Genomic DNA, 20,404 nt, shown 5'->3' on the forward strand with positions numbered 1-20,404 from the left:
GAACACAAACTCTACCTTTAAATCGCAGGATGCCATTCTCATCAATCTCAAAATTACCACCATTACCCTGGTTAACCATAGTAATATGATCAACTAGAGCGACATCAACTTGCTGACCATTCCGAATATCTTCCAGAATTCCACTAGTCAACTTCAGCATACCCAACTTTACACTATCAGCGGAAACTTCACAACCCAAACTCATATCACGGAACTGTTCAATTAACTCAAGCTCCCGAACCATCATCATAGACATATGTAGAGACTTTCTACTCAGCGCATCTGCAACTACATTAGCCTTACCGGGATGATAACTCAATTCAAAGTCAAAATCCTTCAGTAATTCTAACCACCTTCTCTGCCTCATATTTAACTCCTTCTGATCAAACAGATACTTCAGACTCTTGTGATCACTGAACACTTCGAATCTGGAACCATACAGATAATGCCTCCACATTTTCAACACAAATACAACAGCTGCAAGTTCTAGATCATGCGTAGGATAATTCCTCTCATGAACTTTCAACTGTCTAGAAGCATAAGCTACAACTTTACCATTCTGCATCAAAACACCACCAAGACCCATCAAAGAAGCATCACAATAAACAACGAAGGACTCACCAGGATTAGGCAAGATCAACACTGGAGCACTGGTCAACCGCCTCTTCAACCCAACAAAACTCGCTTCACAAGCTGCATCCCACACATACACTTGACCCTTCTTAGTCAACTGCGTCAACGGCAATGCCAACTTAGAGAAGCCCTCAATAAATCTGCGATAATAACCAGCTAACCCCAGAAAACTGCGTATCTCAGTAGCAGACTTCGGAGTCTCCCACTGTAATACAGCAACAACTTTAGCAGGATCAACAGAAATCCCACCACTCGAAATCACATGGCCAAGGAAACTCACTTCCTTCAACCAGAACTCACATTTAGATAACTTTGCATATAATTTCTTTTCTCTTAACACCTGCAAAACAATTCTCAGATGTCCTGCATGCTCTTCTTCCGTCTTAGAATATATCAATATATCATATATGAACACCACAACAAAATTATCAAGGTACGGATGAAATATACGATTCATATATTCCATAAACACACCTGGAGCATTAGACACACCGAACGGCATCACAGTGTATTCATAATGACCATACCTCGTACGGAAAGCAGTCTTCGCAATATCATCTGACTTCACTCGGATCTGATGATAACCCGACCGCAAATCAATCTTACTGAAAACATGAGCTCCAACCAACTGGTCCATCAAATCATCAATCCTCGGCAATGGATACCGATTCTTGATAGTCACCTTATTCAACTGCCGATAATCGACACACAACCTCATCGTACCTTCTTTCTTCTTCACTAACAATACTGGTGCACCCCAAGGAGAAACACTTGGACGCACAAACTTCTTCTCAAGCAATTCTTCAAGTTGCTTCTTCAATTCAACTAATTCAGTTGCCGACATTCTATAAGGAGACATCGACACTGGACTCGTACCTGGTACTAAGTCAATGGCAAATTCGACTTCACGTTCTGGAGGTAAATCACTTACATCCTCCGGAAACACATCCTGAAATTCACAGACAACAGGCAAATCTACACTCACCACTTTCTTATCCGCTTGCAGAGACGCAAATAAAGCGAATATCTGAGCTTCATCTTTCACAAAATCCCCCACCTGCCTAGCAGATAGAAATCTTGCCTCATCATTCTCACCAACTTCAGAAAACCGCACCGTCTTCCTATAGCAGTTGATAAACACGCCATAGAATTCTAGCCAATTCATTCCCAGAATAATATCGATTTGGTGCAAGGGTAAGCACACCAAATCAACCACGAACTCTCTCTCAAAGATCGTCAAATGACAACCTCGACAGACAACAGAAGTCTTCACAGAACCATTAGCAGGAGTATCTATCACCATACTTCCGCCTAGGGACGACATAATCACACCAATCCTAGTCGCACACTCATACGAAATAAACGAATGAGTAGCACCCGTGTCAACAATAGCAAGCAATTCAACATTATTAATCAAGCAAGTACCTTTAATCAGATTATCTTCTTTAGGAGCTTCAGCCCCACTCAGAGCAAACACCCTACCAGTAGTATGAGCTGCAGTAGCCGCCTTCTTCGGTTTCGAGCACTGCGAACTGATATGGCCTTTCTCGCCACAATTAAAACATGTCGGACCAGCATCCTTACATTCAGTAACTCTATGACCAGCCTGACCACATCGGAAACATCTCAGCACTTTCTTGGTACAGCTATCAGCACGGTGGCCTGGCTCGCCGCACTTGAAACATTTACCAGCTATGGGAGATCCTCCCCCACTTGGCTTCTTCCCATCTACCACTTTCTGCTTACCTTTACCATTCGGAGATGCATAAGGACTACCACGATCCTTATTCTTCTTCTCACTAAGACTCTTGTAATGAGCAGTCCTAGCCTTGCTATCTTCATCAAATATCCTGCACTTATTAACCAGTGTAGGAAACCTACGAATCTCCTGGTAACCAATGCCTTGTTTGATCTCGGGACGCAACCCGTTCTCAAACTTGACACACTTAGATTCCTCAGCATCAGCACCATTATAATGAGGACAATACTGCACCAGCTCCTCAAACTTCGAAGCGTAATCAGCAACAGACATGTTACCCTGCTTCAGTTCTAGAAATTCCATCTCCTTCTTACATCGCACATCAGCAGGAAAATATTTCTCCAGAAAGGCCGTCTTGAACCTTTCCCAAGTCATCTCAGCACCTGGTACTTCAATTCTCTGGCGAGTGTTATCCCACCAGTTTTCCGCCTCTTCAGATAACATATGCGTACCAAACTGCACCTTCTGTGCTTCAGTACACGTCATCACCCGGAAAATCTTCTCAATTTCTCTCAGCCAAATCTGAGCACCATCTGGATCATAGCGCCCTTTGAATGTAGGAGGGTTATTCTTCAGAAACCTTCCCAAATTCTTAAACTCGTCGACCGGCGGATTCTGCTGCGCCTGCATAGCCTGCGCCATAGCAGCCAAAGCCTCAGCAATCGCACGGTCATTTTCTCTAGCCATACTCTCTTTCTGCACAACACAACCACAACCGTTAAATATCGACAGTGTCATTTACACTAATCGACCAACAGGGAAAACATCACATTATGACTCGACTGGACTAACCAGGCTCTGATACCACTAATGTAACACCCTTCTACCCAAACGACATATTTTAATAGATTATCAGAGTACAACAAGTAGAAGAGTTTACATTTCTTACAACATAACACTTATCGCATCACAACATAAAACATATTAGTTATTTTATTAAAACTTCGCAGCGGACAACAACACAATATTATCATTCATAATAATGTTTCATCATTATCTCAACAAAGCATCTCAACATATTAGTCATCATAAACAACGTAAATAATAACCAATTATCTATCGAATCCCATAACCCCGGTGTCACATGACCAGAGCATTTGACTCGACTCTGTAGAATAACTCTACACTTATTCTTCAAACCTCAACAATAGCTACTCCTCTTTATCTGCACATTGCTCATCATAGATGAACATAAACACATGCAGAAGGGGTGAGAATTCCATTATTAAATAATAATATAACGACAGAAATATAAAGATAAATATAGTTCACATATGCCAACACAGCTCATCATAATCATCATAATCAACATACTCATGAACATCAACAAAACAACATATCAAATGCAATGCACACACCCATGCATGACTCAACACGACTCGGTATACCCATTTTGTGACCAACTACAGGATCACCACTCCCAGATTCATCACCATAGAATCCGAGTTCCCCGCAAGGAACCAAGCCTCTCAACAAGCCCGGAGTCAACAACATCATTGGAACTCAGTCCGTTCATCACTAGGCATCGGCCTTTCATGAATGCATGCACACCAAACATGCATCATAATCAACATAGCAACAACATCATCATATAGTCATGTTATCATCATCATTAATAGCATGACATACAACTCAACAAAACAACAACAACATTACAACGATATCACATCGTTACATAACACATTTATAACTAAACACGTAAATTCAACATCTCATCATCATCAACAACAATCATATAATCACTGTTAATTGTTTATAATACAATTACAGCGACTTACTAAGAGTCTCGCAACTCAACGTACTCAAAAACTCACCAACACTAGCTTCACAGCACAGTTCGCGCCGCCAACATAGGGACGCGCCGTGAACTCCTCCATTTCTCCAGGACGCGCCGCGAACGAAGGATCGCGTCGCGAACAATTTAATTCGCTTCAGGACGCGCCGCGCAGCAGGGTTCGCGCCGCGAACGATGCGTTACAGAACTCCTCTGATCCTGCCCAGTTCGCGCCGCGAACTGGGCTTCGCGCCGCGAATCGCGCGCGAACAGAAGCCATCTGCTATGGAAACCAGCGCAACTTTGCTTCTCTACTCGCCATAACTCATACCCCACAGCTACCAACCCAATATCAACATTTAACAGTCATATATACACAACATACTTCGATTATCATGCATATAACTCAACAAAACTCACGGATCGGAGAATTTCCATCAAAACCCCAACTTTCCCAATCTCCCTAAAATCCCCAAAATCCATCCACAATCCAACATATATCATGAATTTGCTCGCATGTTATCGTTTAATAAGGTTCAGACCCCTTACCTCTTTGGATTGAAGGAAGTTCTGAGCAATCTTTGGCCTTTTTCCTCTTCCTTCTCTTTCTCTTCAGCGTTTCTCCCTTTCTCTGACTCTGAGGCAAAAATACGTGAAAACACTCTGAGTTCTCACTTTGGCCTCTTTTACCAAATTTCCACTTTTACCCTTCCACTCTTCATATTCCATTTATTTTATTTATTTAATTATTATTAAAATAAATAACATCTATAATAATAATAATTCCCAATATTATTTAATAATTCCTTTTACCTTCAAATAATCATATTAAATAATATTTAAATTAATCTAACAATATTCGGGGTGTTACAGAGATGGTTTTGAGCCTTCAACTCCTCTTCTCAATTGTTTGAATACGAGTTCTCTTACTCGGTTAGTCGAACAATTGTCATTTTTTTCACAAGTTAATAAATTAATCAAATCATATTCACAATAATCTATACGAAAAGGAAGATGGTCTCGAGTCTTCGATTCCTCTCCTAAAATGCTTGGATATGAGTTGTCTTACTCAGCCATTCGAGCACTTGTCGTTTATTCTAAAATACATTAACCATACATAAACCTATTTTCAGAATTACTCAAATGAAAAAGAAAGTGGTCTAGAGTCTTCTATTCCCTTTTTCGATTATTAGGATACGAGTTGTCTTACTCGACTGTCCGAGTAATTGTCATCCATTTAAAATACCTTAACTATTATAAAACTCCTTTTACAATTAAGGATGAAAAGGGAGATGGTTTAGAGCCTTCGATTCCTCTCCCCGATTATTTGAATACGAGTTATCTCACTCGACTATCCGAGTAATCGTCATCCAACAAAGTATTTCACCACATTAAATATATCTCTTTCTCGTCCCGTACGATAACAACCAATCAAACAAAACACCCAACATATTAACTCAACTAGTCACCCCCGTGTAACCAGAACTCTTTTCAGAAAGAACACTGTTTAATCCTTTCTAATGCGCACAATAAACTAGTGCTTAAGCCTCCACCCAGAGTAGATAAGCCAACATTTAGTTTTTAGAACGTGATCTAAACAGCTGTTGGTAAAAGACATCAACCAGCCGTAGTTCCCCGAGCTACGAATGCTCTGATTTCCTTATTGCACCATAAGGATACGTAGGCACGAGATTGCGAGATCTTGGCGAGCACACTAATAAAAAACGTCTCTTTTCTCCCTTCTGAGGTTTCCATCCATCTCTTTTCAATATTATTATCGCTCAAAGAAAACAAACAACATTTAACTAACATTCAAATTGCAAATTAAACTAAAAGGTTCCCGTTGAGGACAACGGACGTGAGGGGTGCTAATAGCTTCCCCTTGGGTAATCGACTCCCGAAACCGAATATGGTTGCAACGACCATTATTTTATTTTAAAAGGTTTTATCGATATTTTCCTATTCCTTCATTGGGATAAATAAAGTTCGGTGGCGACTCTGTTCGAACCAATTTTTTCCGCGACCATCGTGAGGGATCGTATTTTTGGAGATGCGACAGATGTCGACTCTGCTGGGGACTAGCTCCAAGCAAGAGAGAGTGAAGCCTAACATAGTTTAATTCATGTTTTGAGTGTTAACCTTGTTAGTTTGTTATCTTTATTCTGTTATTATTCTGTCATAATTATTGTATTGTGATTTATTGACTATGTCTTATCTAGGGCTCTCTAGTTAGTGGTGCTCTATGAGATAGGCTCTCTACCCGAGTCTAAGAAAAACCATAGGATTAAGATGGTGGTTGTGTAGTGGACGCCCACAAGGAGTCTTCCTTATTGGGATGATTCGAAGACCCCGCCTAAAGGAGATTGTCTTGAGATATTATTGTCCGACGAATCTTCGTCACGATGATAGTATTTTCAAGTTGGATCGATGACTCTAGGGACCTTTTAACCCACTCTATCCAGAGGTTATGTAGTATTAACCTATGAAGTTTCAGACTTATTGGGTTAATACGAAAGCCCTAATCAGATGAGATCCCTTGGACATATTATTACCTTACAGTAATATTTCCAACCTCGATCTATGACTCTGAGAACCTTGTTAGAACCCTGGACTCGAGAGTTGTGTAGTAGAATCCCCATGGAGCCTTCTTTGTTGGGATAATACGAAGACCTCACCTATACGAGATCTTCTTAAGGATATTATTGTTCGACGAGTCTTCGTCACGGCAGTGACGTTTCTCAAGAAATATCTATGACTCTATGGACCTATCAACTATAGAGCCTACCCATGGGGTTCCATTAATCAGAGATACTTGTCATTTACTTATTATTCTTATCCATATGAGAACACCTTGAACCTGTGATCCTGAACATGTCACTACATTCATACACATATCATTGCATTTGCATTCATCATCATACATTTCATATAATTTTCACCAAAAAAAATATATACAAAAAACTCATCCATCCTTCATAACTTGTAGTTGATTTCCTGACACTCATATCAGACTTAAAGTAACTCTTGAAAGATTATGGATCTGTTGGAGCAAAGCCATATTGCACTGAGAGGAGATGTGGACTCGATGAAAATCTAGATAGACCAACTTGTTGAGGCTATGATAGCTTTAGCAAAATGAGAGGACAACATTCAGCAGACATCAGTTATTGAGAATGTTATTCCGCCTCCAGTAAATAGTCCTTGTCATACCCCAAAATTTGCCCATTGATACTACAAAGCATTTCTCAAGACCCTTTGACTTGCTCTGCAAGGCACTGATATCAAATGGACAAAAGCCCAGCTCACAACAGGCCCAATCCAAAGGCGGCCCAAAATAGCTTGCTCGCTAGGCGAGCAGTCCCTTCGCCTAGCGAACAATTCAGCATGCCACTCGCCCAGCGAAGCATTAGATCCAGAAAAAAGCCCAGACCTAGCTTGCTCGCTAGGCGAGCAATTCCTTCGCCTAGCGAAGCTTGCGAAAATCTGAAGTTTTGGACCTCATTTTAAGCCCATTAGGTCACCACCACTACTACTATAAATACCAGCTCCTCTGCCACGAAAATGACAGACACGGAGACCCAGAGGGAGAGACACAGAAACCCTGCTGATCCAGAGAATTCGGAAGACGGAAACCCTGAAGGCCGCTCACCCGCCTCGAAGCTACCACCGCCCAGCTCAATCCGATACCTAGAGTGATCAGTTCAGCATAGCAATTGCAAACAGCTCGCATATTCTCAAGGAAGTGGCTGGCTAGGTACTCCACTTTATGTGTGGGAGACTTTCATGGAGATGGATTCTAAATTATTTCACTTTAATGTGAAGATTCATATTGATTGCCTAACCAATTTTAATGTATTGATTCTTAATGTATTGATTTTAATGTATCGATTTAATGCGGAATCATCATAATTACCTAATGAACTTAAAATATGGACTTTAAATAAATAATATCGGACCTCTCTTTATTACCCCACGATTACGTAATACGGTCATGTCCCGCGAATATGGGGATATCCTTAGCAAAGACCCTTCGGTTAAATCATCATAGTCCCTCGGACGTTGCCTTCGAAAATACGATTTTGTCCCTCGATGACCCTTCGGTGTAGCCTACGGTTAAATGATGATAGTCCCTTCGAATGCTAAGGTGTCCTCACAACTGTTGCCTTCAATGACCAGCCGATGACCCTACGATGACCCTTCTACATCCCAAGGATAAACTACTTACTTCTCAATAGTAAGGACAGTTTTACCCTCACAAGGATAGGAAATGACGAGAAAGACCTCGGACAGGTATAACCCTTAATTGCTCATTCATAACCAAAAAAATATACTATTCACACCTCACACATTTCAAACATCCTTTTTAGAAAATCACCACTTAGCATACATCCGTACTAGGATCATTGCCGAGTTATATTTTTCTAAACTATTTTCTAAATTAAACGAGATAACCACTTTGTATACATTCATGCAAGGATCATTACAAAGTTAAATTCTCATTTTCAAAACATTTTTCACACATTTCTCAACCACCTTTTTCAAACTAGAAAACATAAATGATTGAGCAATTAAGAGCCCATGGATAACCATGGATACAAAGGGTGCTAACACCTTCCCTTTGTATAAAGTACCTCCCGAACCTAAGAATCTAAATTAAGGTCTTTCCTGTTCTTTTCCACCTTTCCTTATGGGATAAAAGAAAAGTCGGTGGCGACTCTTGCTAACCGCGACATTGCGATTAAAAATCCATTAAAGTCCAGTTCACCGTATGACAGAACTGGCGACTCTGCTGGGGACATAAAGAGAGGTCATCTTAAAAGAAAAAAAATCATTTCTGTTTTCGGATTGTTCCTTCTTTTAAGGGATTGTTTGAGTGAAAGATCCTACACCCGGATCTAGTGTACCTTAGGTAAGTAGCAATAGATCATCGCGACTATCCGGCGTATACTGGAATGGTTAAAATGATGGCTACGGTTAATGTGATACTTTGGATGTCCTGATGTTCCTCGTGTTCATTTGAGGAGAAATTTGGCATTCGCGTGGTGTCATCAAAGCATTAACCAGACCTTTAGAACCCTAATTGACTCATCCTTGCCATTAGAAAGTAGTGAGATAACTGGCTTCGGTTCCGACTGGGGTTGGTTGATACTCGATACTACACTCTTTGAGATTGGACTTTAGGGAAGCTTCGGTCAACCACTTGGTGTTGCACTGAAGTGGACCTAAAGAAAGGTCGATGATCTGAGATCCTTCTAGAACCCGGTTACTATTCTAGGACAGGTTGAACCAACCAAACTTCAGTGGGGAGGGTATTTACCTATGGAACTCGTGCAAGCCTTAAAACCTAGGATTGATTGTTGTGTGACATGTCTCTGCTGGCATAACATCATGACATCATAACATCATGGCATTATACTAACCATTTCAAGGACTTAGGAATTTAGCTTTGCTCTGTTAAACAGGTTATGGCTTCCAGGAAGACTATCCGGATCAATCTTGTAGCAATCTCTCCTCAACTCAAGGATTTGGTGTCAGAACTCCCCGATCATGCTCAGTTCAACAAGAAACATGGTCATCTTCTCAACTTGGTTACCACTGGTTTCAAAGAAGATATGATGAGAGTCCTATTCCAGTTCTTCGATCCTAAACATCATTGCTTCACTTTCCCCGATTATCAGTTGGTACCCACATTAGAAGAATTCTCCAAGTTGCTTGGGATACCTATCCTTGATCAAATACCTTTCAGTGGTCTGGAAAAGATGCCAAAGTCTGAAGAAGTTGCCGCAGCTTTACACATGACAAAGCCCGACATTGAAACTAATTGGGTAACAAGAAGTGGAATTAAGGGTTTACTTGCCAAATTTCTGATGAGTAAGGCCCGAGAATTCCTAAAAGTTATGAATGTCCATGCTTTTGAAGAGGTTCTAGCATTGCTAATCTATGGTTTGGTGCTATTCCCTAATCCGGACCAATTCATAGACATGAATGCTATTAAGATATTCCTCACTCATAACCCTGTGCCTACCTTGCTCGGGGATATTTTGCATTCCCTTCACACTCGTACTATGAAGAGGCAAGGGACTCTCATGTGCTGCATACCTTTACTGTCTAGGTGGTTTATTTCGCACCTTCCTCAATCAGTATCGAAGAATGATCAAGATCTGAAATGGTCTCGAAGGATAATGGCACTCTCCCATTCAGACATCCGGTGGTGTTCTAATCTCAAAGAAAATGTTATCATCATCGACCGTTACGGAGAATTCCCTAATGTACCCCTCATGGGGATAAGAGGAGGTATTACTTATAATCCCGCCTTAGCCCTACGTCAGTTTGGGCATGCTCGAAGAGATGGTCCACATGAAATGATTATTCAAGGTATAGTGTTTGACTATGACAATGACTCTCAAGGTCTCCGCCAAAGGTTTGTACGAGCGTGGGGCATAGTGAAAAGAAGCCCTTTAGGACAGAAAAATTCTATTCCTATGGAGCCTTATCTCAGGTGGGTACGCGCCAGAGCTCGTGAACTTATCATGCCATATCTTGCAGTCGGACCATTGATTGTTGAATCAGAGGCCGAGGAAAGTACTTCCCAGATCATTTCTTACCCAGATATGCCTACTGATGTTGAGGAATTGAAAAGATCCTGGACCCAGTTGAGAGAGGAGAGAGATACTTTCGAAGATCAGTTCAATGCAGAAAGGAAGAAAGTACTAGAGCTCACCAGTCAGCTTAATGAGGAACGAAGACTCAATGCATATCTTCGCCCAAAAAGAAGTCGCCCCTGGGAGACTTGAGCTTTCATTGTATTTTATTATTATTCCTTTTGTAATGAACATTGATCAAAAAAAAAATTCAAAATAAAAATTTCTTTCTTGTTGGTGATTTACGCAAAGTTAGATTCCAAAAGTCCTTGAAAACATTTCATGCATTGCATCGCATAACATAACATTGCATAACAGGTATTCCAAAGGACCATATTCTCACGGTCTGCCTCTTACACAGAAAAATGGATCTCGAACAAACTGTCAAAGATCTCCAGACTCAGAATGCTCAATTCAAGGAGATGATGCTAAGCTTATCCAAGGGGCAGGAGGAACTGAAGGCTCTTTTGGTCGAAAAGAAGAAAGACAAGAAAGCTGTGAGTTTCATTAACCCGGGAAGAAGGCGTAAAGGACAGGCTACGGGACTCAAATTTGGAATCCCAAATGGCCCAGAAGAGGGGGCGGAGAATGATTCAGAGGAAGAGAATGCTGATTTCTCCAACCCTGACGATGACGATGAAGAGTATGAAAATGAACAGTACTCTCCAAGAGATGATAAGTACAAATTGCTGGAAGAACGCATGATAGCCATGGAGGGCCAGAAGGCACCTGGTCTGGATTTTGAAAATTTGGGTCTGGTCTCCGACGTGACCATTCCTCGCAAATTCAAGATCCCCATTTTCACTAAGTACGATGGTGCGTCTTGTCCTCAGATGCATCTAAGGGCTTATGTGAGAAAGATTCAGCCGCATACCACTGATAGGAAGCTGTGGATCCACTTCTTCCAAGAGAGCCTGTCTGGCACACAGTTAGAATGGTATTATCAGCTCGAAAGTTCTGATATTCGCACCTGGACTGATCTAGCAACAACTTTCTATAAACAGTACCAATATAATTCTGAGCTAGCGCCTACTCGGTTACAGTTGCAGAATATGGCTATGGGATCTAAAGAAAGCTTCAAAGAGTATGCCCAGAAATGGAGAGATTTGGCTGGCAGGGTCAAACCCCCTATGACTGACCGAGAATTAGTAGACCTGTTCATGGGTACCCTGACTGGCCCATTCTACAGCCACCTACTGGGGAGTTCTTCATCAGGTTTCACTGAACTTATACTGACAGGTGAACGGGTGGAGAGCGGCATTCGAAGTGGAAAGTTACAGGCAGCTACTTCTACAAGCAGTAAAAAGTCCTACCATGGGAAGCATGAATCGAATGCTGTGTATGGTCAAAAGAATCATAATAAGAAAAATGGTGACCATGCCATTGGAGCAGTGACGATCGCAGCCCCGCCAGCTCAAAACTTCCAGCAAAGACAAGACAGACCAAGAAGGCAGTTTACCAAGCTCAATATGACTTTAGCACAAGCACTGCAAAGCATGCTGAAGGTAAATTTAATCACTCTCAGAGGTCCTCCTGCAAATGTCAACACTGCTTCGCCTCGCTATAATCCCAATGCCAGGTGTGCATATCACTCCGATAGCCCCGGGCATGATACAAACGACTGTTGGTTGTTGAAGAACAAAATTCAGGATATGATCGACGCTGGGGAAATTGAATTCGAGCCCCCGGAGACTCCCAATGTCATCACTGCTCCTATGCCTAATCATGACAAGGCTGTTAATGCTCTCGATGACGATTCTCTCATCACTATTGTAGCGGACTTAACATCTCCCCTCCCGATCATAAAGAGGAATTTATTGCAAGCTGGTTTATTTCCAGGTTGTACTGAAGATTGCAATCTCTGCATACTCTGGCCCGAGGACTGTTTGAAATTGAAGAATGGTATTCAACGGCTGATGGACGATCGTACAATTCTCTTTGAAAGGGTTTCCAAGACGGAAAACCCTATTGAAGAAGTATCTGTGATTGCAAGGTCCAAAGTTCCAGTGAAGATTACTGCTCCCAGAGTACCCGTAAAGATTATGGCTGAGCCCAAGGTAGCCCCCCTGATCATCACTGCCCCTGGCCCAGTACCGTATTCTTCAAGCAAAGCCATTCCGTGGAATTATGGAGGTGATGTTTACATCCATGGCGTAAAGCAAGTTGGTGATTCTGCTAATCCTAATGACATTATTGGGACTAGTAAAGTTACTCGAAGCGGAAGGATCTTCTCTCCAGAGATCTCACCTCCAGTTCCCGAAAACCGAGGAAAGGAACCAGTCAACCCTTCCCCGTTAGAGACACCGATCGAAGCTACTACCGGAGATGTTGCCAAACGCGAAATGGAAGAGGTGCTGAAAATCATCCGCAAGAGTGATTTTGATGTGGTAGAGCAGTTGGGGCATACCCCGTCTAAAATCTCAATGTTGTCCTTGTTGTTATCTTCTGAATCTCATGCCCACGCCTTGATAAAGTTCTTGAAGACTGCTCATGTACCTCAGGAAACCTCCGTCGATCAGTTGGAAAACTATGTTGCTAACCTGACTGTTGATGATGGCCTAGGTTTTTCCAATGCTGACCTGACGCCAGCGGGAAAGAACCACAATAAAGCCCTGCATATCTCCATTGAGTGTAAAGGGATCACCCTGTCTCATGTGTTGATCGATAATGGCTCTTCTTTGAATGTGTTACCGAAAGCCGTGCTCGATAAACTTGACTGTAAAGGCATTGAATTGAAGCCTAGTGACATTGTGGTGCGTGCTTACGATGGTGCGAAGAGTGTTGTCCACGGTGAAGTTATTCTCCCTATCAAGATAGGACCTCAAGTCTGCAACACTACCTTTTATGTAATGAACATTCGTCCTGCCTACTCCTGCTTACTGGGACGCCCTTGGATTCATGAGGCAGGTGCTGTAGCTTCGTCTCTCCATCAAAAGTTGAGGTATCCAATAGAGGGTAAGATCGTCACTGTGTGTGGGGAAGAGGAATACATTGTCAGTAGTGTGCATACCTTCAGATACGTTGAGATGGATGGTGAATTCTTCGGGACTCCGTCCCAGTCATTTGAAGTGGTTCCTCCGCCTAGTCTTGTCCTTAAGCCAACTCCCCTTGTGCCCGAGGTTATTCGAGCTCCTCCTGCCATGGTTTCCCTGAAGGACGCTCAAGCTGTGGTTGAAGATGGTGGCTGTACTGGCTGGGGTCAACTGATCAGCATACCCTACAAGTTTGATAAATCTGGTCTGGGATTTAGCTCTGAAAAGATGGTCAAAGATCAAATCAATGCTGTAGAAGATGCTGACAGTGATTGCGACCTGGATAGCTGGATCTACCCAACAATTGGCGACGGACTCAATAATTGGAAGGCTGAAGACACTATCCCGATCTCCTTTAGTCAGGAGTAATTGTTATTGTCCATTTAGTATTGCAAATCTTTAATTTTTCAATTGAACTTCTTAAAGCATTGTGTCTACGCCCGGGGCACAATAGCTAATTTGTTAAGGGTTTTGTCATTTCATAAGCATATTCATATTCAATAAATCAATGGACTTTTTCGCATTCAAATATTGCGCTCTTTATTTTTCCTGTCGCCTTTCAAACAAGCTATGCTTTCTTACACACACTCACGTAACAAATTGCAGATCCGTATCCACTCTGGATCCTATTGATAATAATTCCGCTACTGTTCATTATGACTTTGAAAATCCAATCTACCAAGCCGAAGATGGAAGTGAGGAAGATTGTGAAGTCCCTGGAGAGCTTGCCAGACTATTACTGCAAGAGGAAAGGACTATACAGCTGCATGAAGAGTCCCTCGAAATTGTAAATCTGGGTACTGAGGTAGACAGAAAAGAAGTCAAAATAGGAGCAGATTTGGAAAATAGTGTAAAAGAAAGATTGATTCAGATGTTGCATGACTATGTAGAGGTTTTCGCCTGGTCTTATGAAGACATGCCCGGGTTGGATACTGATATAGTGGTGCATCGGCTGCCTACGAAGGAAGACTGCCGTCCTGTCAAGCAAAAGGTTCGCCGCATGCGTCCTGAAATGTCTGAGAAAATCAAAGCCGAGGTTATGAAACAATTCAATGCCGGTTTCCTAGCCGTTACTTCTTATCCTCAATGGGTTGCTAATGTGGTGCCAGTGCCAAAGAAGGATGGTAAGGTGCGAATGTGCGTAGATTACAGAGATTTGAATAAAGCGAGTCCCAAAGATGACTTTCCACTCCCGCACATTGATGTTCTGGTAGATAACACCGCTCAACACAAAGTATTCTCATTCATGGATGGATTCTCGGGTTACAATCAGATTAAGATGGCACCTGAGGACATGGAGAAAACTACGTTTGTGACGCAATGGGGCACTTTCTGTTACAAAGTAATGCCATTCGGTCTAAAGAATGCTGGGGCAACGTACCAGCGTGCTATGGTGGTTTTGTTCCATGATATGATTCATCATGAGATAGAAGTATATGTGGATGACATGATAGCTAGATCTCATACTGAAGAAGAACATCTCGATCATTTATACAAACTATTCGAGAGGTTGAAGAAGTACCAGTTGAGATTGAATCCGAACAAATGCACTTTTGGAGTAAGATCCGGTAAACTCTTGGGCTTTATTGTCAGTGGTAAAGGAATTGAGGTTGACCCGGCTAAAGTGAGAGCTATTCAAGAAATGCCAGTTCCCCGTACGGAGAAAGAAGTCAGAGGTTTCTTGGGACGCTTGAACTACATTGCTCGATTTATCTCCCACTTGACCGCTACCTGCAAACCCATCTTCAAATTACTGAGGAAAAATCAAGAAATGATATGGAATGACGAATGCCAAGAAGCTTTTGACAAAATCAAGAACTACCTCCAGGAACCTCCGATTCTGATACCACCAGTTGAAGGAAGACCTCTAATCATGTATTTGACCGTGTTAGAAAATTCAATGGGGTGCGTATTGGGGCAACATGACGAGTCTGGTCGAAAAGAGCATGCCATATACTACCTGAGCAAAAAGTTTACCGACTGTGAAACAAGATACTCACTGCTCGAGAGAACTTGCTGTGCTTTGGCCTGGGCTGCTCGCCGACTAAGACAGTATATGTTGAATCATACCACTTTGTTGATTTCTAGGATGGATCCCATCAAATACATGTTCGAGAAGCCTGCCCTCTCCGGAAGAATAGCGAGATGGCAGATGATCTTAACAGAGTACGATATCCAGTATACTACCCAGAAAGCCATCAAAGGAAGCGTGCTCGCTGATCATTTGGCTTATCAAGCGGTGGACGATTATCAATCTATGAATTTTGAGTTCCCGGATGAGGATGTCATGCTTGTTACTGATGATGAAAAACCTGAACCGGATGAAGGACCCGAACTGGAATCCCGATGGACTATGGTCTTTGATGGATCTTCTAATGCATTGGGCCATGGTGTTGGTGTTGTAATCATTTCTCCCGGAGGTTACCATACGCCTTTCACTGCTAGACTATGTTTTCATTGTACCAATAATACGGCTGAGTATGAAGCATGTATTTTTGGACTCAAGGCTGCCATAGACCGGCGAATCAAGTTTTTGAGTGTGTATGGAGATTCGGCCTTAGTAATCAGTCAGATCAAAGGAGAATGGGATACTAAACACCCAAATCTCATCCCTTATCGAGAGCGGGTAATGACATTAATCCCATACTTTGAAGAGATTACATTTGAACATATTCCACGAGAGGAGAATCAGTTGGCGGACGCATTAGCTACCATGTCATCTATGTTCAGAGTCAGATGGGGCAGCGAAGCTCCCATGATTACCATTGGACGGTTAGATGAACCGGCATACTGTTATGAACTTAACACTGAGAGGGTACAGGAGAAACCTTGGTTCCACGACGTAAAAAGATACTTAGAAGATCAGGAATACCCTGAAGGGGCATCCGTCAATGACAAAAAATTCCTGAGGAAGTTCTCCGCTAAATTCTTTCTGAGTAATGGAGTGTTATACAAACGTAATCATGATTCGACTCTGCTTCGCTGTGTGGATAGAAAGGAAGCGGAAAGGATCATGGAAGACATGCATGACGGTATTTTTGGGACTCATTCGAATGGACATACAACGGCCAAGAAGATTCTGAGATCAGGGTATTATTGGTCTACCATGGAAGCTGATTGCCACCATCACTCCAGAACCTGTCACAAGTGTCAGATCCATGCGGACAAAGTACATGTGCCTCCTGCTCCATTGAACGTGTTGACAGCACCTTGGCCCTTTGCAATGTGGGGCATCGATATGATTGGAGAGATTAAACCCACGGCTTCTAATGGACATCGCTTCATTCTCGTCGCCATTGATTACTTTACGAAGTGGGTAGAGGCAACCTCATTCGCTTCTGTCACCAAGAATGTGGTGGCACGATTCATCAAGAATAGCCTTATTTGTCGATACGACATCCCTGAAAGAATTATCACTGACAATGGTACTAATTTGAACAACAAGATGATTACTGAACTCTGCACGCAGTTCAAAATTAAACACCATAACTCCTCTCCGTACCGGCCAAAGATGAATGGCGCCATAGAGGCTGCTAATAAGAACATCAAGAAGATCATACAAAAGATGACAGTAACGTACAAAGACTGGCATGAGATGTTACCGTTTGCTCTCCACGGTTATCGCACTTCAGTACGCACTTCGACAGGGGCAACTCCTTTCTCTTTAGTCTACGGAATGGAAGCCTTCTTACCAGTGGAAGTTCAGATTCCCTCTCTAAGAATCATGAAAGAGGCGGGCTTAGATGAAGATGAATGGATTCAAACTCGACTCGATCAGATAAACTTGATTGATGAGAAGAGACTGGCGGCTGTTTGTCACGGGCAGATATATCAGAAGCGCATGACCCAAGCATTTAACAAAAGAGTCAAGAGACAGGTGTATCAAGTTGGCGACTTGGTGATCAAGCGTATCATTCTACCGCAAGGGGATTCCAGAGGCAAGTGGACTCCCACATACGAAGGGCCATTTGTGGTTAAGAAAGTATTCTCCGGTGGAGCCATGATACTTGCTACGATGGATGGCGAAGACTTCCCGCATCCTGTGAACGCGGACATAGTTAAAAAATACTACGCATAACAGAGACCCGCTAGGCCGACGTGCCTAGGAAAAAGTAAGGGCATCCCGGCGAACCAAAAGGGTTCGGGCAAAAATTAGGGATAAACATATACAAATGTACACCCGGCAGGTCGAAAACCTGAAAAGGCGGCTTGGGCAAAAATGGGTATCCTGGTGGACTGAAAACCTGAAAAGGCAGTCCAGGCAAAAATTAGGGATTAAAGCGTATGACTATGTCCTGTTCTCTGTCAGCTTCAACCAAGTTCCAAGGGACTGAACAAGCCAATCACCTCTATCCGACAGCAGGAGATGAGATGCTTGAAGACATAATGACAGTAGTGGAATTAGAATCGATAGGACTTTTCCTGCATAGCTTTCTCTTTGTTTTCTTGACAATTTCCTCTTACTAGGATTTTTGTCTCCTTGTACATAAACTGCCTGTTTATAGGCCCTCTTTCAAAATCAATACAATTCTATCTCCAAAAAAAAAAGGATGCTTTGGTTTTCATTTCCTCTGTTTTGTTTGCGTAAACGTCCATTGATTTAATTTGAATTGATATATGCATTTGAATATGGCTAATGTTTATCAAAAATACGTGCCTAAAATGGAAATTGCAATTACTACGAGACTTCAGGACCAAGGAGAAGGTCTAACCATGCTTTCCAATGAATCCGTTGATAATTCGATTCCCCGGCAACGCCAATTATTCCCCAGAAGAGGTCGGCACCACCAGACAGATAGGTCATCTATTCCATCCCCAGCCAGGCTCTGTTGAGTGTTTCCATCGTCAGACAAAAATCAAGTATCCCCCAGCCGAGGCAGGGTCATCAATACCAATGTCTCCGACCAGCAGACTGAGATTTATCTCCCCAGTAGTGTCCCCTGGAAGAATGTTTCAGACGCCTAATATATTCATTACATCATTTCACATCACATACCTATATACAATTTTCATTCCGCATCATATACATTACATCCTTTCATATACATGCATACAATGCTCGCATTTATTCCAGACGCATAATTCACTCATCACATCATTTCACAGCACACGCATGCATACAACATTTGCATCTCATGCATCATGACATTGCATGAAACTAACTTTATTTTTCAGGCTAATTATCCTCCTGATCACATTCAAGGTTCGAATACAACTCTCAGATATAATTCATCTGACGAACGTTCTGACATTCTCCCAATGGTGGCATCTCTAAGCCCACCTCAGATATTCGCTGCAAATACAACAAATATTATCAGATACAGCCTAACGTACGGTTCATTCTGATTCAGCCCAACATATGACTCCTTCAGCTCAGATACGATCTAACGTACGATCCATTCTGACTTTTAGCAACTCCAATACGGTCTAACGTACGACCCGTTTGGACCTTCAAATCCTCAGATGCTGCCTAGCGTACGGTATATTCCGGGGTGTAGTCTAGCGTACGACTACTTTCTTCTTTAGATACAGCCTAACGTACGGCTCATTCTGCAACTCCAATACGGTCTAACGTACGACCCATTTGGACCTCCGGCTCAGATACGATCTAACGTACGATCCACTCTGATCTTCAACAACTCAGATAAGGTTTAATGTACGACCAAGTTAGACCTTTATCTCCTCAGATGCTACCTTCGGACAGGTACATTTCTGAATGGTAGTCTAGTATACGGCTACTCCCTTACTCAGATGCTACCTTCGGACAGGTACATTTCTGAATAGTAGTCTAGTATACGGCTACTCCCTTACTCAGATGCTACCTTCAGACAGGTACATTTCTGAATAGTAGTCTAGTATACGGCTACTCCCTTACTCAGATGCTACCTTCGGACAGGTACATTTCTGAATGGTAGTCTAGTATACGGCTACTCCCTTACTCAGATGCTACCTTCGGACAGGTACATTTCTGAATGGTAGTCTAGTATACGGCTACTCCCTTACTCAGATGCTACCTTCGGACAGGTACATTTCTGAATGGTAGTCTAGTATACGGCTACTCCTTTACTCAGATGCTACCTTCGGACAGGTACATTTCTGAATGGTAGTCTAGTATGCGACTACTCCCTTTAAAGCAGATATAGCCTAACGGACGGCTCATTCTGTTACTCAGATGCTACCTTCTGACAGGTACGTTTCTGATCCCTTATCCCCAGCAGTATATAGCACACGCTGACTCCCCAGCGAAGTCAACAGCATGATGGATGATTCATTATACGATCTAGCGTATGACCCGGTATGACATCCATGTCTTCAGGCATCGTCTAATGTACGACACAATCGGAAGCTCGGCATCAAATTTCCTGGAGGGTATCTCTAAGCCCATCTCCATCAAGACTAGCTCCTAATGGACAAGCGCAAATTTTTGGGGCATTCTAGTGTTCAATAATCTTTCACCTCCAGACCACGAACGGCACATACCATTCTATTCTCTCGGTTCAAGAATATTGAACAGGGGCAGCTGTCATACCCCAAAATTTGCCCATTGATACTACAAAGCATTTCT

Source organism: Lathyrus oleraceus, chromosome 7 (genome assembly GCF_024323335.1).
Source record: "Lathyrus oleraceus cultivar Zhongwan6 chromosome 7, CAAS_Psat_ZW6_1.0, whole genome shotgun sequence".
NCBI classification, from domain to species: Eukaryota; Viridiplantae; Streptophyta; class Magnoliopsida; order Fabales; family Fabaceae; genus Lathyrus; species Lathyrus oleraceus.